The sequence below is a fragment of the Diabrotica undecimpunctata genome, chromosome 10 (genome assembly GCF_040954645.1).
Source record: "Diabrotica undecimpunctata isolate CICGRU chromosome 10, icDiaUnde3, whole genome shotgun sequence".
Classification (NCBI taxonomy): Eukaryota; Metazoa; Arthropoda; class Insecta; order Coleoptera; family Chrysomelidae; genus Diabrotica; species Diabrotica undecimpunctata.
The window spans coordinates 30,687,187-30,694,551 of NC_092812.1; the positions used below are offsets into that span (position 1 = coordinate 30,687,187).

Sequence of the window (7,365 nt, forward strand, 5' to 3'; positions counted from 1 at the left end):
GATTTACTTCAATGTTGGGCATCATTCCATTTTTTGTAAATTTTGATTCGTCACACCATATAATATTGTTCAAAAATTTATTATAACCTTGATATCTTTTGTTCAAAATCACCCAAAAAAATATAAAAATTACGACAAAGTTGAATTTAATTTGTTTAAAAACATTGTTTCAATGAATTACGACCACTTTTTGCACGGTTTCTAGAACTTTATTCTGGGGTGTCTCACTAAAGTGATTGTGCTAAAATCTCTTATGGGATCTTTTTTAGAACGAACCCGAGCTTTTCGCCTTATCTACCCCTCTTCGAGGTCTTGTTTTGGTTCTAAGATTTCTTTTGGTTCTAAGAGTTCTAATGGAAGCGATCTTGGACCGGCGCATTAGTAGATATTGTTATTACTGGATATATTTTCACATGGTAATGCTGAAAGAGAAGACATTGGGGTTGTTTGAGTATTACAAATAAGCGTGAAGATCGCCTTTTTTAGTTATGTCAGGAAATGGGACTAGTCGTTTCAAATATTTTCTTTAAACTTCCACCTAGACGCATATATACATAGGGTTCTAGCGCAGACATGCCGAACAAATCGTTAGAAATCAAGTTGATTTTATACTGATCAACAACGTTTCACAAACAATATTAAATCAGCAAAAAATAATCCTGGTGCTGATGTGGATTCGGACCACAATCTAGTTGTATCTAAAACAAAACTAAAATTAAAGCTAAACTTACACATCCTGCTCGCCTCCTTGTTCAGGAATATTTTCCTTGTCCTCTACTGGTACAGGTTCAATATTATAGTCACCGATTTCTTCCAAATTTTGTCTCTTAAAAAATATTTATGAATATATTAAGACAAATAATTATATATAAAATGGTTATAAATAAATGACAGTTTCTGACTAATTCAACGATAACCAAAAGCCAATGAAACACAAACAATGTCATGGAGTAATTTAAGAAAAATTTTAATTAGTTTTAAAATTGTTATTAAGTTATTACATTTATTTATAATTAGTTCAGTACATGGAGGCCATTGACTTTTTGTTCTTATATTGGCTATGAGGTTCTTGGAGATGCATAACACATTTTTGTAGCCCTCTACTTAAATCGATTGTTATTTTACTATATATTGTTTAATTTTCTCACCGCAAATGGAACATAAGGACATGAGAAATATGGGAATACATGCTTGGCGTAAAAAGGCGATATATAGGAACCACTGGAGAGAAATTCTTGAGGAAGCCAGGACCCACGCAGAGTTGTAAAGCCAGAATCGTGATGACGATGAACTGGAACGAGAAGTGACAAGACAATACTTGAGAATTCTTTAACAAACAATTGTACAAAATGTATAGAAGCAGATTGAGTAAAATATATGTAGGAACTCTTCAAGGAAAACTGAACTTAAAAAAAGGAACCGTCACTCAATATATTAAAGTCCGAAATATTTTATGCAATAAAACTACTGTCTCAAGTGCAGTGTTGTTTATTATCACATCCTGGACATCCACTAGCACGTTGTACATGGTTTTTGTTTTTGTCAAGTTCATTTTTAGGACAACTTTATGGCTAGTTGCATTTAGATCGCTTATAAGTTGTTGGAGTTCTGCAGGCTTATTAGTTACTATCCAGATTTAGCCATACGGCTCACACTCCCTCTAAGGGGAAAATTCACTCATCCCAGATACCTACGGTATCAAAAGGATTGAGCTCTGGTGGGACTCTTTCCATGTTATCGAGTCCTAGGTGACTTGGTACGTCGGTGAATCTCCCAAAAATTTTCGCACGCATCTGGACGTCGAAAGTAGCACAGCTTTCTGCATGATCTTATATAGATGTTCATTTAGACCCAGCTTTTTTATGTTTTCTAGGAGGTTCTTCGGGATGACTCCAGTTATCATTATATCCATTATATATTATATATTAATCAGCCTAATGAGCCATGATTCCGACAAGGGTTGAAACTAGAAAGGCCCTTTTTAGTCTTACAGTGCTATTAAAAATTGCAAAGATCAGACAAAAGATGTTCATATGTGTTTCATAATTTAGGAAAGGGCGTTTGACAGGGTAAACATACCAAATTCATTGACCTACTCACTAAGATAAGATATCACTTATAGATGCGGCTTATAACAACGAGATATAAATTTTAATAAAAACCTGTATTAGAAACAGAGAGCCTCAGTCAAAATAGGCGAAAACCTGTCTAGTAGTGTCTCTGTAGCAAGAGGAATATGATATTGTTTTGTCACTCTTCAAACTTTATTCTGAAGAAGTGTTCCAAAGCGCACAGAAAAACATCCAAGAAAGCATTTAAGTTAACTTATTACTGATCAACAACGTAAGATATGCCGATGATACTGTCATCCTAGGTGACATTTCGGAAGGACTTCATCGCTTAAACTCAAATCAAAATTAGTAGAACAAAAGCAATGGTAGTGCGTAAGCAAACGCCCAAGTCTACAAGTTAACATTAAACCCATACGGAAGACTCATGGATAACCAAAGATGCAGACCTGGTTTAATACTTAAGATCTACATTCCTTAAAAAGAAACACATAACTACTGATATAACTCTTTCACTGAATACTAGGTATTGATTCGTAAAAACATACATATATTCGATTCTCATATAGAGGACATATAGACATAAACAATGATCCGAAATGTTATGGCTCTTAAACAGGCTCTTAAACTACTAATGCTCTTGAAAAGGCTCTTAAACTACTAAAAAACTAAAAAACACTTAATAACTTAATAGCCCTTGTGCAGACTCCCCCGATCCTATAGAGGCCAAATAAATCATAGAATCCTACTGTCAGAAATGTTTGCGCTAACCCCCAAACCAATCACCACCCAAACCACGTCACTATCGACGGTGTATATGAACCGTCCTCTGTTCCCAGTAGCAGTAATGCATTGGTTAGTGAATAGTGTAGTAGTGTCTGTAGGCTCGGGAGACTGAAATCTCGGAAGCCCTGAAGGAGACTTCAGAGAGAATGTCGAAAGCTCGGCGCAATAATAATCGACGCGGTTAGACTATTAAGTTTAATAATAACTCTTGTAATATAATTAATATATATATATATATATATATATATATATATATATATATATATATATATATATATATATATATATATTAGAAATGATTATTTCGACCAAAAAATAATTTATAAATACGTTCAAATTATCGGGTAAAGTGGTCTGTAATAAAAATCTTTCTTTTTTCTTAATTACTCAATATTTCGCTATTTATTTAACGGCTTCTTCAGGAGTAAACTAAAACAATTTGAACATTACAAAAAATGGCGTACAAATACATTTTAAAACACTTACAGAATTTAAAAGATTTCGCAAATAAAAAATGACATTGAAGTATTTGAAATATTGAATGTCAAGATTAAATTGTCTTAAGCACGTTCGTTACAGCTATACGATAAAAAATTAAAATTATTTCAAATGTAAAAATAAAAATAACAATAAAAGAAAAGTTTGAAGAATAATATTTCTTTGATGAATTATTAAGGTTAGTTGTTATTAAGATGAATGTTGGCTATTTTGAATATTTATAAATTTTGTTCAATATGTTACAATATATGTTACTTAACTGTCCAGTGTCCGTTTTATAATTTAAAGTGTTTTTATTTTTGTTAATGTAATACATCTCAAGAAATAATCTACTTTTGTAGTTATCAGTCTGTGCCAAAATGTGAGCTTTGTTATAGTTTAGCATATGACCAGTGTTTTCATAGTGCTTAACCACTGCGCAAGTATTTTTTCTCAAGCGGCAATCACTTTTATGTTGTGTGATGCGTTGTTTTAGCCATTGTGATGTTTGACCAATATAGCTATTTTGACATCCTAAACACGGTATTTCATAAACGACATTACTTTTATATAAGGTTGGTACTGGGTCTTTGATTTTTGAAAATAGTTGTTTGCTGTTCATGGTATTATATTTAGCTATACTAATATTAGGAACATTTTTGAATATGGATATGACAGAATGAGTTAGACCATTAATAAAGGGAAGTTTTTTATATTTGATTGATTTGTTGTTAGAATCATGGACGGGACCGTCATAGAAATTAGTGCTGTAAATCAGTTTTTTTAAAATTTGTTTAGGATATCCGTTGTTACGAAAAATTTTGTATATTATGTCCAGATTTTTTTGTAAAAAGTTTTCATCAACAATGGACATTATCCTGTTTTTTATACCTAGTACGGTATTATATTTTTGACGGGTGGTATGGTTTGAATAGTAATTTATATACCTGCCTGATGCTGTCGGCTTTTGGTACCAATCCAATGTCAAAATATTGTCATTTGTTCTTATTACTTTTGTGTCTAAAAATGGTATACTAAAATCTGTCTCAGTTTCAATTGTAAACTGAAGATGTTTATTAAATGAATTAAAAATGTTTAGTGTGGTATTGATGTGATAAGATGGAACTGCACATATGATGTCATCGACATATTTATATATAAACGGTAATTCAAAAGGTAATTGTGTAATCACATTATCTAAGAGATGATCAGTGACAATAGTTGCAAGGATTGGACTAATCGGGGAACCCATCGGTGTTCCAAAAATTTGAGAATAAAATTTACCATTGAAACTAAAGTAAGTGTTGTTAAAAATGAACCTAAGAATTTGTAGAAAATTGTCTTTTGATAATGTCGTGTAGTTTTTTATAAGGTTCCAATTTGATTCCATAATGTCCGTGACCATATTTAGTGGAATGTTTGTAAATAGCGACACCACATCTAAATAAATTAAAACATAATCATTTGGTAACTGCATTCCCCTAACAGCATTGACAAAGGTAAATGTGTCCTTAGACTTATAATTATTGTGATATTCAAAGGCATCAGTTAATGTATCAGCAAGGAATTTAGAAATGTTATAGGTAGTAGATTTTACAGAACTTACAATAGGCCTGAGAGGAATGTCAAATTTATGAATTTTAGGCAAACAATAAAGTTTAAGGAAACATGAGTCATAAATTATCAACTTTTTTCCAACTTGTTCAGTAAGTTGATCTTGGTTTTTTAAGGTTTTTATTAGGTCATTATAGTTTTTTTGTATCACTGACGTAGGATCTTTGTCCAAACCTTTATAAGTCGATTTGTCGTTTAACAACGTTAAGGTTTTGTCGATATACTCCTGTTTGTTCATAGCTACCGTACATCCACCTTTGTCAGATTGTAAAATGTATATGTCTGAATGTAACTTTAAATATTTTTTTACATACTTAAACATTTTGTTCATTGTTGTTGGGAATTTAGATTTTGAATTTTGTAAGTAATTAGTTACTACATTTGTTACTTGTGCCCTAAGAATATAATATAATATAATACCCAGTACCAACCTTATATAAAAGTAATGTCGTTTATGAAATACCGTGTTTAGGATGTCAAAATAGCTATATTGGTCAAACATCACAATGGCTAAAACAACGCATCACACAACATAAAAGTGATTGCCGCTTGAGAAAAAATACTTGCGCAGTGGTTAAGCACTATGAAAACACTGGTCATATGCTAAACTATAACAAAGCTCACATTTTGGCACAGACTGATAACTACAAAAGTAGATTATTTCTTGCGATGTATTACATTAACAAAAATAAAAACACTTTAAATTATAAAACGGACACTGGACAGTTAAGTAACATATATTGTAACATATTGAACAAAATTTATAAATATTCAAAATAGCCAACATTCATCTTAATAACAACTAACCTTAATAATTCATCAAAGAAATATTATTCTTCTAACTTTTCTTTTATTGTTATTTTTATTTTTACATTTGAAATAATTTTAATTTTTTATCGTATAGCTGTAACGAACGTGCTTAAGACAATTTAATCTTGACATTCAATATTTCAAATACTTCAATGTCATTTTTTATTTGCGAAATCTTTTAAATTCTGTAAGTGTTTTTTAAAATGTATTTGTACGCCATTTTTTGTAATGTTCAAATTCCTAAAGAAGCTGTTCAATAAATGGCGAAATATTGAGTAATTAAGAAAAAAGAAAGATTTTTATTACAGACCACTTTACCCGATAATTTGAACGTATTTATATATATATATATATATATATATATATATATATATATATATATATATATATATATATATATATATATGGTTTAACCTTACCGTGTAAATTGGTCTCAATCCGTTGCGATATCTAGCTATGACGTCCTTCATTGGGCCTAATTTTAAAATTTCGTCTGGAGTAGGCCGCCTCATGGCGTTTTGTGCCCTCATGCGCTTGAGTAAGTGTCTCAGTGGCACGCAACTTTCTAAAAATTATCAAATGGAGGTATTTATAAAATATTATCTAGCTGTATAAAGTATAGCCAACTGAATGGCCACTTTTTAATATTTTTTTAGCTGCGGTAATTGAAACTTACTTGCTTTGGAAGATTCGGCATCTTGAATAGAATTTGTTAGACTAACTCCCAAGGTAAGAATGTCATAAGAATCAGCGCGCTTTCTAGTACTTGAGCGACGTGTGCGCCTAGTTGGCTATAAAATAAATTGAAAATTAAGCTCGTCTAAGATAGTTCATTAAATTACATATACAAGATATTGATATTGGATAATAAACAGATTCTAATATGATATATATGATTGATTTATGACGACATATATACATGGGGTGGCTGGAAGTGTTGAAGGCTTACTCCTTCTCTGAAATCTTACATCTTTCCTCCATGACTTTTACCAATTATTTACGACCATGAGTGTAGCGTCAACTACCAGTGTTTAGTGGAAATTCAAAAACATTTGGTGCTGAAAAATAAAGAGTTAAACAGTCTACGTCAAATATGGTTGGCTTGCACCTAAAAAATCTGTTTATTAATTATAAAGTATTTTAGTGTCAACGGCACAACATAAGTACAACATAATCTACACAATCAGTATATGAAAATTAATATAGAAATAAAAACGAGTTATTAATAGAAATATTTATATTCATATAAAAGGTATATAAAATAGGGTAAAAAAATAAATTCATATAAAAGGTATATATATATACAGGGTGAGTTTTTAGTGCGACATCGGTTAATAATTCCATTGTGGTACAAGATATCCAAAACACTTATATAGAAAAAATGTAGGCAATAATATTCTTCATAGTTGGAAAATATGTGGAATTCTACAGGGGATTAACAACTGCGTGGTATAGCAAACATACAATTTTTTAGATGGGGCACCCTGTATATTTTGTCATATTTATATTCCTCTCATCATTCTTGTTCTTATAATTATGGGCTTTGCATTACTATACAGAGTATTTAACAAGTTATGACCATTTTTAAATCAAAATCCCTATGAAATCA

At 31.1% G+C, this 7,365-nt stretch overlaps 1 long non-coding RNA gene across 1 annotated transcript; it reads right to left on the reverse strand.

Moving 5' to 3' along the window:
• Nucleotides 1-730: 730 nt before the first annotated feature.
• LOC140452147 (uncharacterized) lies at nt 731-6,514 on the reverse strand. The gene is made up of 3 exons (XR_011952140.1): nt 6,433-6,514; nt 6,176-6,321; nt 731-826 (listed from the first exon to the last, which is right to left on the reverse strand). It is a non-coding gene; the product is annotated as an uncharacterized lncRNA (long non-coding RNA).
• Between the last annotated feature and the right edge of the window lie 851 nt (nt 6,515-7,365).